The sequence below is a fragment of the Zonotrichia leucophrys genome, chromosome 4, assembly GCF_028769735.1.
Source record: "Zonotrichia leucophrys gambelii isolate GWCS_2022_RI chromosome 4, RI_Zleu_2.0, whole genome shotgun sequence".
NCBI classification, from domain to species: Eukaryota; Metazoa; Chordata; class Aves; order Passeriformes; family Passerellidae; genus Zonotrichia; species Zonotrichia leucophrys.
The window spans coordinates 5214587-5231353 of record NC_088173.1 but is presented as its reverse complement, the minus strand read 5'-3'; the positions used below and the strand labels follow the sequence as shown (position 1 = coordinate 5231353).

At 40.7% G+C, this 16767-nt stretch overlaps 1 protein-coding gene across 2 annotated transcripts in view; it reads right to left on the bottom strand.

Annotated features, from left to right (window-relative positions):
- The window catches only part of LIMCH1 (LIM and calponin homology domains 1), a 174422-nt gene that overhangs the window by 74005 nt on the left and 83650 nt on the right, over positions 1-16767 (bottom strand). The window lies entirely within an intron of this gene.

Here is a 16767-nt window from a genome sequence, read left to right as displayed (position 1 = left end):
TTATGGAGGATTTACTCTTTGCAAAGCATAAAAATTAGAAGTCAGTAACTAAGAAAAGCTAAGTAAAAACTGATATAAGTCTCTTTGAAACCAAGTCCAAATGATGGCACTTCAGTTTGCACCAAAGAGATTGAATCTGCATGGGAGCATATAGAGTTAATACAGGTTTTATACATATGCATGTACACCACTCCCCTGTTAGAGAACCAGTGAATATGTTTTACATGGAAAAATCTTGCAGCTAGTAGAGAATAATTATTTAGATATATACATTTCTAGACCAGCAACTGCAATGGTAGATGTGGGAACAAGTAAAGATAAAATGTACAGCTTGATATTCTTTGAGGAATCTCATCTCAAACCAAGAGCTAAGTTGCCACATGAAGAGTTACAGAGGAGCAGAACCCAAGCATGTGGTGGAGACCTGTTTCCATAAAAACTGGGAAGCAGGAGCCTGGTGGTGTTCAGCTCTTACCCACTCTGCATGACAGAGCAGGATTGGTGAGCAGGGCTCTCCCACATCTGCTCCCAGCCTTCCTTGGGGCTCGGGAGAGCAGCCCTGTTTGTTCTGCAAGCAGCATGCAAATCACCATGGCTCTCGGCATGCCAGCACTCTCAACACAAAGCTCGCCAGCCACACCACAGAAAACACAGACTTGGAAATTCAGAGGAGTTCAAATCTCCCTTTCTTCCCTGGCTGAAACTTAACAGCTCTGGAGGGGAGCCAGGGGGGGAAAGGAGCAGCAGCTGAGAGAGCAGAGAGCCCATAACCCAGAGAGACAGCATCATTCATGACATGAAAAGATGCCTGTAAAATTTTCCATCTGGCTTACTGTTTGCATTATAATTTTTCCAACTGCACCATGAATAACTCTTATGTTTAGTCTTTGATGAAGGACAGTCCTGGTCACTCTCAAATGGCTTGTGGAGCAATGCATAAATCTAATATATCAAATAAAAATGCAAAAGCTTTCAAAAAAAGTTCCTAACGGCATTTCCAAATTTAACAAAAAAATATACTGGACATAGAGATCATAGTAACCTAATAGACTTAGAAAACAATCAAAGGAGGAGGAATGCTGAAGATAACTAATTGCACCCATCTTTATGCCAGAAGTTGACATCTGAGTTATGATAAGCAGTAACAAAAATACCAGTTATTTGGCAGCCACATAGTTTGGAAACTTGGTTCTTCTGCTGATGAACAAATGCCTGCTTCTCAAAAAACCAGTGTCATCTACTCCTGTTGGCTTCATGCTTTTATTTTGATGGTCATCATATGAATAATGTTTGGCAAGTCACTAACATTATCACCCAAACAACTCCTCAGAAAGCTGGTATCTTGTATGGGCACAAATAACCACATGTGCCAACAGGATGCAATCAGTGAGCCCTGAAAGAAGCTTCTGCTTTTGCTAAAAATCTCATAATTTTTATTTCCCAATGGTTCTAAAAATGGCATTTTTTCAAAAGGATTGAAGAAAAATCCAACAAAGAAAATGCTTTCAAGTGATATATTTACTCAAGGACACCTGCCTAGGCTGCCTAACCCCAAGCCAAAAAACGTATCCCATGCTACTGCAAAACTAAACTTTTCCTGGTTTGCTCTAGTACAGATGAAATTCACATTTGTTAGTTCCATTGAGTCACTGGAGAAAAGCACTCCTAAGCCACTAAAGGAAGAAAGGAGTCTTAAAGTTAAGACCCAGCTCCCAGCAAAGCTTTCTCCCAGAATTACTACACCTTGCATTGACCAGGTCCTGATTTCTTCAGTTCTCAGAAAATGTTGCTTTTCTTTCAACAGGATTTATTGTTCAGTGTCTGTTAACTGAAATTATGCACTTTTTGTCAAAAAATGCCAGTCTTTGTCATTGCTGAAGAAACTGAAGAAAGCAGAAAAAACAGGTTTACAAGTAGCAAGATATAAAAACCATTCTTACTTTAAATGGGTGACTGAAAAGAAACATTTTAATGTGCCTGTCCAGCTCCTTACAACTTGGCAGAGTTAAATAGGTCATGCAAATGGGTCACACTGCAGTGGCAAGGATCTCAGGGTGGCCAGCTGCTGTGCCTCAGCTAACAGTGTGCTATCTTTTACAGCGGTCTCAGAAGGCACACGACCAGAACTTGGTCCTTCTGGCAGCCCCTACAAGGCACTATCACACAATTTCCTCAGTTTCTTAAATGGAGATGTGATACTGCTTTTCTCTCAGGCATTACTTTCTGCAGCTGCAGTGTTGGAGTAGACAGAGAATTGGTCACTTGATCAGCACATCATTTCCTACAGCCCCAGAAGACCTGTGACTGCCTCTTGCTGGCTTCTCTTGGTTTTATCCCACACCACTGTATAATCAAAAATCTTCTTCTGGCTTTTGTCCTTCATACACACAGAGGAAGAAAAAGCTGATAGGTTACAGCCTAAATTTATTTTGCAAATTTTCTCTATAATTTTAATATATAACATTTTATGTCTATAAATATCTATATTTATATAGATCTAAAAGTTATAAATCTGCAATCTATAGATATCACAGATAGCTATACAATTTTATCTCTGCTTAATCCATAAAATGACAGAAAGTCTAAATAGGCTGTATAGAGAAGATAAATGCTTCAGTGTGGTGACAGACACAGGATACACTGATAGGTTAAATCCCAAGCCTTTTCTGCTTGCCTCAGCAGAGTCCTGACAGTTACTGTTACATCAGCACTACAAGCAATGTCATTTACTTGTAAGTACTGAAAACCAAAAATTATTAATGCAAATGTTTCACTATACTGAATTTCAGAAACAAAAAATGAAACAACATCTCAGGCAAGCCAGGCATGAGCCAGTAAGAAGGGTCATGGGCAGATAAGGGTGCAGAGCACTGACTCCCTGAGAACCTAGTCAGAAGGATGCATGGGAGGGAGGGAGGGAGGGAAGGAAGGATGCATAGGAAGGATGCATAGGAAGGAAGGAAAAAATGCTCTGCTCTCACAACTGCATTTCAACACTATCACCTTTTTATCCTTTCTGGTGTGTAATCTGACAGACTCACCACTACAAAATCACCTTGCCAGGACAATCATCTGAAGGTAATGCAGAGAGAGTAGGTGGCAGAGGGGTTACGCCTTTATGAAGGTGGAGGGAGGGAATAAGGGAGGGGGAAAAGACAACAGGCTACTCACTTCTAATTATCTTTTTTTTTTTGCTTTTATCTGAGTGTTATAAATATGAAAAAATGTTCACTGTATAGCATTAAGTAATTTTCCTCATGCACAAAGTGGAGCACAAAATCCTGAACCCTGTTAAAAAACTCCCAGAAATTGGCAGTTGAGCAGGACAGACACCCTGGAAAGCCACTGCAAATTCACACAGTAGCACTGCCAACACACAAGACAGTTCAAGCTAGCGAGAATCAAATATTCACAGCAGGCAAATTCTCTCCATAGGATCTGCTGATCAGATGCAATGGCAAACAGCTTGAATTTGGCCCACTTCCATTCCTTTCATCCACCACAATACATACAAAACAGTCTCACTGTATTCTCACTGCAAATCCGTTCTACAGCTCAGCACTGCGGAGCCATCGTTTGTCACATGTGCTACTGCATGGCCCGTGTGAGATATTCAGATAAACTTGGGGAAAATAAAAGCAAGCCAAGCTGTATATCTGCCCAGAATGCTGAATAAAATGCCAAATACATGCCACTACTGCAAGCTGGAGATATTATTAGCTGCCAGTAGCACTGCTCTGTTTTGCAGCACAGCTGCAGACAAACAGGTGGCCTTTTTCATTTCTGGAATGCTGGTATTTTCCCTGCTCCAGAATAAATGAGAAGAGCACTAAAATTAAAAAAAAAAAAAAAAAAAAAAGAAAAAAGAAAATAAAATTTCCAAACTGCTTTTCTGAGAAGTTTCCAATAGACTCTCAAAAGCTTTTTGTTTGGTCTCAACATTTCTTCCTAACTCCCTTATTTTTCCATTTTAAGTAAGTAGTGGCGATAATTTATCTATATAAAAGCAGTGGATCTTGCCTGATTCACAGCAGGTTCATAGAAATACTGGAATATTCGGTTCAAGTCCACCAGGAGAAAACTTCTATCAGAAGGACTGGGAACTTTTCTTATATATATATATGGAAAAAAAAAATCAATCTATATATATGTATGCACATACATATGAGGGGAAAGAGAGAGATACATACACACATATATATACACATATATGTGTTACTATTTCTCCAAGATGCTTTTCTGTGTATGTTTAACTACATACATATGTTTAACAACATGTATGTGTGTGTGCATGTGTGTGTATATGTGTTTACTATTCATCCAATATGCTTTGCTGTATATATATAACAAAACTACATAAAAGACTGTTTTCTGTGGCAAACCCCAAATCAGTAGATTTGGAAGGAAATGGATCATAGTTAGGACACATTCACTCAGAAGCTGAGTGAATCTCCAGAAGAGGAAGGCAGACAGCGCACCAGAATTGGAGAACAGAACAGAAAGGGGAGACAGGGATGCTCACATTCCCAAAGGATTCTGGCACACAATAGCCTCACCCACGAAAATTAAATGCTAGTGGGGAAAATTAAAAAAAACAAACCAGAAAGAGATGATCCCTGGGAGCAGGGAGGGGCAGCAGGACTTACCAGCCCGTCAGCCGGACCGACCCTCACCTCCCTAGGGCCGTGACCCCACGCTGCCCGGCACCCGGCGCGGGAGGACGGGCAGCACTGGGTGCGGATCGTGTGAGCAAAGGCAGGAGAATAAACACCGCCACGATCAGCCTGAATCAGGAGGAGCAGGGATCACCGGGCGGGCACGGCACTGCCCGGCTCCACAGGTAAAGCCTTCAAGCCACCCCAGAGAAGCTGGTGAAGGCTGCCTTTGCCAAGGAAGCCTGGCTTTCTTCTGCTTCTTTTTGGGCAGCCAAGAAGGAAAAGATGTGTCTCCATCAATAACAGTCTGGCGTTCTTGTCAGAAAGGCAAAAAACACCTTTAAAATGGTGTGAAGAAATGGGCCAGTTGGTACTGTAGTTAAACTGCACAAAACACACCAGAAATCCCAGAAGTAATTGAATTACCCTCAGGTAATATCTAAGTCTGCCTAAAGATAAAAATAAAGAATTATAAAATCATCAAGGTTGGAAGAGACCTTCAAGATCATCCAGTCCAACCATCCACCCAGCAATACCCCTGTGATCCCTGAACCCCTAAACCACATCACCCAGTGCCAGATCCAGATGCCCTCTTGAACACCTTCAGGGATGTGATTCCACCACATCCATGGGCAACCTATGCCTGATCATCCTACAGTGATTTTTTTTTTCCTAATACCCAGTATGAATGTCCCCTGTCTCACCTTAGAGTCATGTCCTTTAGTCCTCACTCTGCAGGCACAGGAGAAGAGACCAGCCCCCACCTCACTACAACTTCTTTCTGTGAACTTGTAGAGAGCAGTGAGGTCCACCCTGAGCCTCCTCTTCTCCAGGCTAAACAACCCCAACTCCCTTTGGGTGTCTCAGTACCTGACTCCAAAGGTAACTTAGCTGGAAGTGCCCAGGTGCTTAGATGCTGCTGCTCCCAGCCAGGCTTGCTAGGGTAAAAACCTGCAAGTGCCTAGAGCAAGAAGATAGTGCACAACTTGATGCTGCTATTGATTGTATAAAAACTTATAATTTCTCAATAATATGGATGGAAGCTGAGCAAATGAGAGAACATGAGCAAGAGGAAACTTCAACCCAACAGGCAAAAGCAAACCACAAGAGGGTGGGAGGGGTGCACAAAGCATGAGCCCAAGGCTGACCCTGTGACTTCACTAGTGAAGTAGGTCCTGATATCACCCCTATCAGGTCATAATCCCTGAAGGCATGAATTAAACATTTAAACAAATGGTGGCTCAGTCAACTTCCATGTCTTTGGGGGAGAGAGCAGATGATGATCAGATGATGTGAACTCCCTCAGATTTGCCAAACCCAAGATACACCCTAAAGATGGCTTTGTTTACAGCACTGAATACAGAACATAGGCAGGCAGGGAAAAACCCAAAACATTTCCAGGCTATTCACTAGCTCTGATGCTGATGAAATCACAGCCAGATGTCAAACAGATGTCAGATTTTACCAGGTCATGAAGAGGGGATGCCTATCTGATGCCATATTCTATGGTAACAGCCCCGCTATGGCCAAGGAAGAGGATAACATCTCCTTTCCACCCCTTCTCTGCCATTCACTCCCTCAGTTTTTTAATACCAGATGATAGTGTTTGGCTTGTGAGGGATTTTGTCTCAGTTTTATGACTTCTTCTGTTATTCATCTTTCACTTTTTTTGTGTGTGTGTGTGTGAAAGAAGTTTACAAAGAGCAGGATTAAAAACAAGTTCTCATACAGTGAATTGTACTGAAGCACTCCTAGAAGCCACCAGGAATTCACCTTGAAAATCCAGAGCCAGAGGGGTAAAAACACAAAACCAGCAAAAACAAAGCATGGCTCCTTTTGTGGTGATAGAAAGGACTTACTTATCTCACTCTGCGTTCTTGGTGCAGCCATGAAGTGGGTCAATAGAAAAGTTATGTCAGAGTGGGTTGGGGAAAGAGCTACAAAAGAGACAAGAATGAAAGAAGCATCACAACATCATGCTCTGAGGGCAACCTGAGCTCCCATCTGTGACAGCTACTTCTTCCCCATCCTCCTGGCAATAGTTGTGCTGTCTGTCTGAAGAAGAGGAAGAAAGGTCCTAAAGACAAATTTGACCTTCATTTGGACTCACATTATGAGTGCAGAATATGACTAACCTAAACACAGATCTCTAGAGTTTCAACTCTGAAACCACAGCTAGTGCCACAACGGTTCTGTCAGAACATCCTCCGGGGAAACTGGACACTTTCCTTTCTCAGCACATCCCTGCAGCTGTTGTCCCCACAAATGAGGTCTACAGCAAAATATAAAAATGGGCAAGAAATTCACAACTAAGTTTAGGAGACAAGCTGTTTCCTAAGTTTGGTTTGTTTGAATAGATCTAAAGTGTCAAGAAAAGTAGAGAGTCTGACTATGGATTTATAAGTACTTAAAAGACAGCCATCCCAAACAAATTGCTTAAAGAAAACAAAAATACATAAACTTTAGATTTAAAGCTCTAAGTCATAAGAACCACTACACCAGATATTGTGAAAACAAAATTTAAGTAAAGGAGATCACCAAAGAAATCAACCTGAGCATTAAATGTGGGAGAGTATTTTTTTTTTTGCTAGACATAGTGTTAAAGCTTATCACTCTGCATACAAAAAAAAAAACAAATAAACCAAACAACAAAACAACAAAAACCAAAAACAACAAAACAAAACCCCAAAAACATAGATAAATAAAGTTGAATTACCTCGTGATACCCTAGGGTATCATGATACCAAAATATAAAGCCCTAGGGTAGTCCAAAGAAGCACCACAAATAGCTTAATCTCCAACACAAGTCCTTCATGTGTTACATATAGTCATCAATTAAATCAAGCAGTGCTGAATAAACCTGTGCCTTTCCAGACTGCTGTCAGGGGAATTGTGTTAAACCATAGCACAACATATATTTTAAAAAAATTATTTATGTGATTCTACTAAGAGGGGTACTTTGGTGGTTAAGATGATTACCTATGCAAAGCAAATATACGTGCTAAGACTTATTCCATGTTTTCCTTAATTATACTAGCAAGTCTACAAAAGATAATACCTTTTTTTTTTTACATAACCTTCCTTCTCTTCTCTGCCTTCAGAGTCCAAGCTTCATGGGATCCCTTTGATCACATTTGATATCCCAGGGCACTGATACCCAACACCTGCTTTCTATATTTTGACTTGACTGTAGAGAAAATAACTTTGTTTTCCAGGAAGAGCAGTGTTGACTATTCAAGGGACCCAGCTCCAGGAAATCATCAGATTAAAAAAAACCTTTGGGATGGAGTGGGTCTTGCAGAGAAGAAAATGAGGAAAAATTCTGTGCATCATGAGCCTGTCCACCTGAAAAGGTGTGTCTGATTGTATTATTAATTATATGACCAGCATCCTCTATCATAAACCAGTACAGGTAACACAAAGCATAGTCAGTGCATCTGCATGCAGCTTCAGAGATTACTACCTGAAAAAATACTTCTCAAGCTGTGATCCCTTACTGACTGCTTTTATTTTTTCACTGTCACTACATCCAAAGCAGATGGCAAGGATAAAAAATAAAGGAAACAGAAATGAGAATTGTACATAATGCTTTTGTGATACACAAGAACCTGATTAATTAGAGACACAAAACTGTGTTGGAGGTATAACCTCAATGCTTACCTTCCCCATGTAATTTATCAGCTGTCTTCCTAATCAGGCACAGAAGCAGATTTCACCACAATTATAATCCCCCAAATACAAGGTTTTAATGAAAATATGTGCATGATTAACATAATCTGAAATTTTGTGACATCCAGTTACATTGGGCCAGCTGAGCATTCAGGGCTAGAGAACAGCTGAAATTTTCTGAAGTTTATTTTTAAGGTCTGAAACTGTAAAGGTACAAAAGAAATCAGTACCTAAAATTAAAATCAATATGACATCAACCCTCTAAAACTGAATGTATGATCACCACTTGGCAGCCTCATAACACTTTTTCTAATTGCAGTAACTACTTACTTCTAGCATGACTTTACTTTCTTGCCCCGTTTCTTTAACATGGCATTCCCTTTTGCTTAGTATATTAAGCAAAGCTATCTTCCATTTAAAGTCACAAAATTGTAACACTTGTCAATATTGGACTTCTCTCAGCAGACAGCAATCCACCTCAGGGATCAGGACACTTTGCATCCTGAGCTGTTGGAGGGCCTCTCCATCCCTCTGTCCAAGTACAACTGCTGTAGGTGGGCCTCAAAAGATGCAAGAAAGCTGCTTGTGGGGGCCAGGGGCCTGGCAGTAGCTGTTAAACTCAGACCAAATCTCTATTCCCCAAGGCAAACAGCAAAACAGTGAAACCGCCAAGGAGGACTCATTCCTGGTCAGTTCATGACCTCTGCAAAAAAAAGCAACAAATTCCACTTCTCCTTTCAAATTAAACATCTATTCTTTATTGCCAAGGAATATGTTTTACTAATCTGTGGTGTTCAAGGTTTGATAAACATCAGAAATATTTTTGCTGCTGTTACACGATACCTGACATACATTTTCCCCCCACTCACAGCTTTGCATTTTCATGCCAACATTACATAAAACATACTGGACTTCTTAAATGTACAGGTTGAGGTCTCTTTAAAACACCTCTAAAAGAAGCTGTTCAAGTCCAAAAACCACAATTTTTTTTTAATTGGCTATTTCTACTGAATGAAGTTCCAGCACATTCCCAATGAAAAACCTACCTTGTTGGTTTTACTTCCACTAAAAAAATAAATGGAAAGTTTTCATATTTAGGGGTCTAGAATTACTTTGGTGAGGAAAAGGAAGGGGAAATGCATAATTTTCAATTTTCTGCAAGTGAATTTTACAGACAATCAAAGTATCTGTGCAAAAATATGCTCAGTAGATCAGTGCCCATTTGTGACTTTGACCATATACAGTATAACAGCTTAAATTATTGAGTACTCCAATACTATATCCATGTATCTGATGTTTCTTTCCCAGATGTGAAAAAATACATTTGGTGTCTAGATGGCACGGCCATAATTATCAGTGATCTTGAATATCTCCAGCTTTGGTAGGTTTTTTTAATGGTAAATATTCATGGCAAGATGAACTACCCAATAGTCTGGAAGTGATTTCTTTTCCACTCCTTTTCAACTATCAGTAAGCAGTCTCTAGATTCAAGAAATAGCATGACTATTCTTAAAACTATTTAAGAATAACTGCAAACCTAGATTAACTACACAGAATAGCCTACTTAAATTACTTAAATTGCTACTGTTCACCAATTCTAGAGTGGTCATGCAAGCATGCCTTTGAAGTGGCATTTGGAAATCGAGATTCATGGATTACATCTGGAGAACAGTGTAATTTGCAGCTGGGATGACTAAGCTTTCAGGACAAATAAAATGTAGTACAATAATATAATGTATTTAAGAAGCAGAATTTCCTTAAATTAATGGAATAAAATCAATGATTAAAGCAAGAAAGAATGAACAGAAGTCTTCTTTAATATGGTACATTCCTATTGCAAAGCATAATGTCTTTGTTTTGGTTCCTCTGGACAGCAGAACAGAGGGTGGGAAAGGATGTGTCCTCTTACAGGACTGAGATCCCTGCTGTTCAGTTTTCTTCTACACATTAGAGGTGTACTACTGCAGCTCCCCTCAGAATACACAAAGCAACAAGGGTAGGAAGATGTGCTCATCACATGGATCACACCAGGTCTTTAAAAACAGGATCTAAGCAGTGAAGATGGCAGAAATAACTTGTATTGTTTGTTGGTGAAGTGAAAAGAAGAAGAGAACAAGTTGGCTATCACTGATAATTTATTCTTAAAACTTCAGCTAATACCCTACCCTCTGTCCTTTCCAGACCTGAGATAAACTTTTGTTTGTTAGAAGAAAAGAGCCAATCACACTTATAATTCAGCTTACCTGGCTATAACCAGTGGCTCCTGCTCACAACAGTCACAAATAAGGCCAGCAGAGATGTTCATATATGATCAAACAACAAGCTTCCAACTCCTCACCTGCTAATTCTGAAAACTGTTCCAATTTAAAGCCACATAAAAAACACAATAAAACTTAGCTGATGAGACTGTATAAATGAAAATGGTAAATTTAACATAAATATGATTTTTTCCTTTCCCCAGCAAAGGGCCAGGACTCAGAGTTGATCAGAGAGAGGCATTTCTAGACAGAAGAATCAGTAGAGTCTAGCAAGATTATTAGGCCAGGCATCAGAGACCATGAAAGCAGCTGTACTAGCTCTAGCACCAATAAGAAGCTGGCAGCAAATTAGCTGATTTAAAGTACTGCAGAGTCCCAGTCCCCAGCCAGCTCACATCTCCAAACCACTCCCATGGGTATAGATTTCTGGAGAATGCAAAAGTTACACATGGATACCCAAAATCAGCTCAAGGCCAGCAGGACTTACTGGCTTTGGCAAGCACTTCTACACTGCCCTTCCTAGTGACTAGGGAATACATTCATCAGACACAGAGTGCCTTGCTTCAATGCACTGACCCAGCTGATGCTCAGCACTGTGCTGAAGCCAATCAACCCTTAAATCTGGAGACCCTACTGGGAGCTACCTGGGATTTACAAGGTCAACAGATGCAGCCCCACCCAATACAGGGGCTACAGAGCTATGCAACCACCTTAGGTGATGCAGGAACATTGTCATCTTATTGCAAAAGTCCCAGACCTTCTCAGTGATTTCTCACAGACAGCTTCTTGCAGCACTAACCCCCTTCTTCACAGTACAACCAACAAACTCCAACTCCCTTCACAGCGCAACCAGCTAACTCTCTCTTTTGGAGCACTCATCTTCTTATTGGACACAGCTGTGGCCTCTTAAGGGCAGGCCTGTTACTAACTTTGGTGATTGGTACAGCTGCAGCTCCTCAGGTGTGAGACTGCCTTCTGCACTATCTTTGTTTTCTTACATCCTATTCCCCCACACAGGACCATGGCCCAAACTGCACCGCACAGCCCACCCACTGAGGAGGCACCAGTCCCTGGTCACACATGTTCTGCATGCTCTTTGTGTACATGCCAGCCAGCCCAGAGCTGCTCAGGGGCTTCAGCATGCCTGTGGCTGCAGAGACTGTGGAGAGTCAGCTAGCACCTGAGCAGCACCCACTTTCTGGGGCTTTTTGGCTTCTTGGAAATCCCTAAATGTGCTGTGCTGCACCGCCAAGGCCATTTGGGCCATTTGCCCTCAAATGGGAAAGGCCCTGGCATCAAGCTGCTCTCCTGCAAGAGAGCTGTGGCTGTCCTGAGCAAGGATGAGAGCTGCCAAAGCCAAGCAGACTATTCAGTGAGTTGCCCACACCCACACCACAGAGGTCATCCAGGGTTCTGCATTCTCTGGCATATCCTAAACTCCACCTTACATTATCCTGAATAGAGCAGTTGACTGTTTTTCCTCTTATTTACTTCCCATTCTCAGTCTAGCTTTTTTATTTCTCCAACTTGCAAAGTTACAGAAGACAAGAATATTTCTATGCTGCTTTAGAAAGAGAATAAATTATATTGGAAGCTGTGATGGAGAACACTGATCACAATCTTAGAAGTTCCTGGTGTGTAATTTACTTACATAATAGTTTGTATTAAGGTTTAAGTGCTAGATTTCTAATATTGCTCATCAAATTTCAGCCAAATGAAAAAGAACAAGCAAGGTGAACTACTCTTGGAAAGATAAACTATCTGCAAGAATTTTTGATGCAAGTGTGAGAACACTAAGAACTCTCAGTTCTTCAAAAATGTGTAAAGGTCAGGAATTCAAGGAGTTTCAGTTCTCTAGGATCATAATTTAGAAAGTAAATTTTAATCAGGATTGGGTGGCTCAAGAGATTGGGTAATAGTATTTAAAAAAGCAAGTGATTAATCTCTGATCAACCAGAGGGTAAGGACTAAAGAGCATTTAAGGTCTCAAACACCCCTGGGAACTAGCCAACTTAGTCTAATACTATGGACGCTGACTCTAGGCAGATTTTGGTTTTTCTCACACACAGTGCTTATGAATAGGGTCCTCTAAATTTCATTAGAACTGTTCCATCATTCTCCCCAAAATTCTGCACTAGTTATGCCTTTGAAATGACAGTGGCAGATAGATACTGAGTTTGCTGATAACACTGTGCTGACAAGTACCTTGTTCCTCTGTTCCATTTTACTGCATCTATGTGTTTTTTTCTTAATTACAAACCCCTGAATCGACTCGAGGTGCTGTATAGATAACAGGGAAGAGGAGATTCATATCAGTAAGGTGATACTTTGCAGGAAAATGGATTTTGGTCAGTGCTGTGTCATTCAAAGACTCAAGATGCACAAAAATGGAGGCCAGGCAGGTCTGAAGACAGAACTCCTAAACTCCATTCAAACTAATCATAATATTGGATTGAATTTTGCTCTTTGGTTTGTTTCAGATAGAATGAAAGAACAAGGAAAACTGTTGCATTTTTGCTGAAGATATCATCACCCATTCTAAAATAATTCTGCCAGTACCTTGCTTACTCAAATTTTTGGTCTGGTTGGACTGCACCAGTTGTCCAAGAGGATGTAATTACCTTGCTTCTTCCTTGTCTAAAATTCTAGACCAGTGACATATCAGATTCCACCCAGTCACTATTTAGCAGTGTAAAAATAAAATACAGGCATGTACACTAAGGGAGAAGACCAATCTAGCCTGACTTCTCAAAACATACAGAGCAAAACAAAATTCAGCCTCCTGTGACAAACTTTACATCATGCTACTTTTTTACATTAGTCTGTCACTAAGCACTGAATTTAGTTACAATTTTTTGTGTTCTTTTGGCCCACAACATTTACTTATGTACTTACTTCTCTTTAAATCTTTATAGAGGCCTTTGTAAGAACTCTGACAGCACTCCCTGGGAACCATTCCATTTTATTTACAAGTACGCAACTAGTTTTGCCAATAATTGATGCAATTCCTGCATTTGTTCATAATTTGTTTTCTGAAATATCAGAAAAGACACTGTTTCCAATACACAGTATCAAGCCTGTAGTAGTAGTTATTAATTTTTTTTAATATGCATGTTTTTTCTTTGAAAAGAAACAAACAGTACAGCAGAACAGTGTAACAGTCTGGTGCATGTGGAACTCTCAGAACATTTCAAGTTTTCCTTTTCATGCAGTTGCTATAGTTTAAGAAGCAACTACTATGTGACCCCCTCAGGGGTAACAGGAGAAACTCAATGAAGGAAAACATCCAGGAATTGTAAAAAAATAAGGGGTTTTTTTTCTGCTTCTGCAGATGCCAAGTGAAAGTTGCATGAAATATTTTTCTAGATCAAAAGTTGAGATATTTTATTAGCTGGTGCTGCTGACCTGTGCAGACAGTCTTCTGGCACAATTTTCACAACTTGTTTACAGTATCACCTCAGTTATCTGGAACTTTGTGTTATCCCCATAAGGGTCAAATTCCTGACATGTATTAATTACACTGAAAATTGCCCTGGATTACTTGAAACCTCAAATAACTGAACCTATCCACTATCCTCCCTTTTAAATAACAGAGGAAATACTGTATAGTGGTGCTAATACTTTGTGGCTGATCCCTGTAACTCCAGAAATTAATACATAAACGTCACACTTCTTATCTAGCAGGTCTGCCAGCTTTGGTCTGAAACCAGGCTCGAGAGGCAGACAGCATTTATAGCATGGTCTTATTCACTGCTGTGGGCTGCAGGACAGAAGGAGATAGGAAGGACAGGAAGGTTAAAACCAAAAATCACTGACCAGCACTCCTGATCCATGCACTGCTGGCCAAGGGAACAGACCTGCTTCACAGTTCAGCTCTCTTTAGTTGCCAAAATGACCTTGGATCCCTCCTGTAGTCAGCCAAAGACTGGGTGCTGCCTGCAGGGTAAGCCTATGTCTCACTGACACTTGAGCTGTTTATTGTGCTGCATCTTCTTGTGCCCATTACAAGCAAGTCAGCCCTGCAGCTTCCCCCTGAAGGCGCTCACCAAGCAGCTTCACAGGAACCTCTATAACTTCATTATATCAGGGCTTGAATGGAAAGATAACAATTCAATGACCTACTGACAACTTAGGTAATTTAGCCAACAGCAGCCATTAGCTCTAAGATTGCTAATGCTGTTGCTAGGCAGGAGTGGTAAAGTTGGGATTGGTTTTGGAAAAAAACAGCAAGCCTCTTTCCATCCAAAGGAGAAAGAGTATTCAAAGGACAACAGCAGTGAGGCAGCTTCCATTAAGAAAAGGTATGAGAAATATCCAGGAACTTTTGGTAACACCCATAGGATTTGTTGGCTGTGCAGCCAAGCTACACAGCACCCATCCAACCCAACAGTTATAAATGGCAAGCAGCAAGAGCATCAGCAGCCTGGGCTATCCCTTTAAGGCCTGAAACATTTTGCCCCATAACAGGTGCAAGGGTAAGTGTCACAATCTGGCACTCAGTCCAACATGCCTCCCAACACACCAATGCCACTCTGCTACATATTAAGTCAAGTAGCATCTCTTTAGCAGTAAAAGGAGACCAAATAATACCAACATTATGACTAAAAAAGAAGAGAAAGGAGAAGGGGGGAAGCATCATGTTTACCATTGGCCTTATGGGGTAACACAAGGTTTTAAACTGTGCATGAGAACTACTACAGTTCAAAGGAGAAAAGCCGAGGTAATGAAATAGCACAACAGAATGAACTGAAAAAAGCTGAGCTGAACTCAGTACACACTTGGATGCATGCACTTATTTAGCAAGTTCAATACTCTCCCCTTATTGAAAAGCCTGAAAAGAAAACTCCCTTTCACACACCATGCAGTAATAAATCAGCGTGCACTACTGCTCCAAAGAAAAAGACATTCACCATTTAAGTAATAGTGCTTCCCACATGAAAATGAAGAGGCAGAAACAAACAAATACCCGGCAAAAATGAGGACTTTAACAGAAGGACACCACTCTAAAGAGCTGAGGATTGCCTTTGTATTGCAATATTAATTTTCTAGACCATTAGTTCTATTGCTTGTCCATAAATGAATGTGCAATTCTCCTACTAAGCTGTGGGGCAGATTTGCACATTATATCACAAGGCTTTTCAGCTTTCAAAAGGTTAATAGTTAATGGTTTTGATGTCCCTCAGTCAGATAGCTCAACCTATCTCTGTATTTTCCATAAGCAATTAACTAAGCTGTTTCCTCTGCAGCATTAATTTTAACAGGTTTACAATAGTATCATTAGACCTCTGGACATTTAAGAGGAAATGCATTACAATTGGAAAGTACCATGCCAAGCAGGAAGCAAGTGGCTTTAATCCAGGAGCAGTGAGGAATGCAGAGACAAGGAGAATTCAGTGTCAGGTATTTCTATTAATTCTTGACCACAGCACCAGACTATAGAATTTTACTGGGCTCTTAAACTAAAGAAATCACTTTGCACAGTTCTTCAAGGCACCAGTTTTCCATTAGTTTGCCTTTTTGCTTGTTTGCTTCAAGTCAGGGAAACAACTGCAATGTGATCTTTGGAGCAAGACACGTCTGCTCCATCATCTGCATTCAGCACGTAGGCTCCTGCTAGCAACATGCACATCATCAAAAATAAATCCACTTAAGAGTACCCGGAAAGGTTTTCAGCATAGAAACAGCACAAACAGTTGCTAGCAGACATTAACTGCAATGGACTTCACCAAGTTGGTTTGCAGCCAGAGAGGGGATTAGACAGCATTCTTCTGCCACCATCTTCAGCCCAAGGGCTGGGGTCACAACAGACTGTGCCTTGCTCTCTTTTCACAGGAGAAGGTCAAAGAAGGTTGAGCTTCCCTGGACCATTCTGAGGTGGCCAATCTGACTACACTGTGAAAATTCTTCCTGCTTGCCACCCCAGGACCTCTCAGGTTAAGAGCTTTTGGGAAGGTACTCTCTCTTTTCACACTTCCAGTGCTGCTGTTATCTGATTGTCAACATTGATCTAGCTGTTCCCTGCAGCAGAGGCTACATGTCACTGAAAAAGACAGTTGGGGATCAGAGAGGGTATTTATAGTGCAGACCTACAGACTCCAACCTGTGAGAGGCTTTCCAGAATTAGGGAGTGAGAATACTACTAAGTATAATTTTAAACACAGACAACCTTTAAATGAAAGATTTAA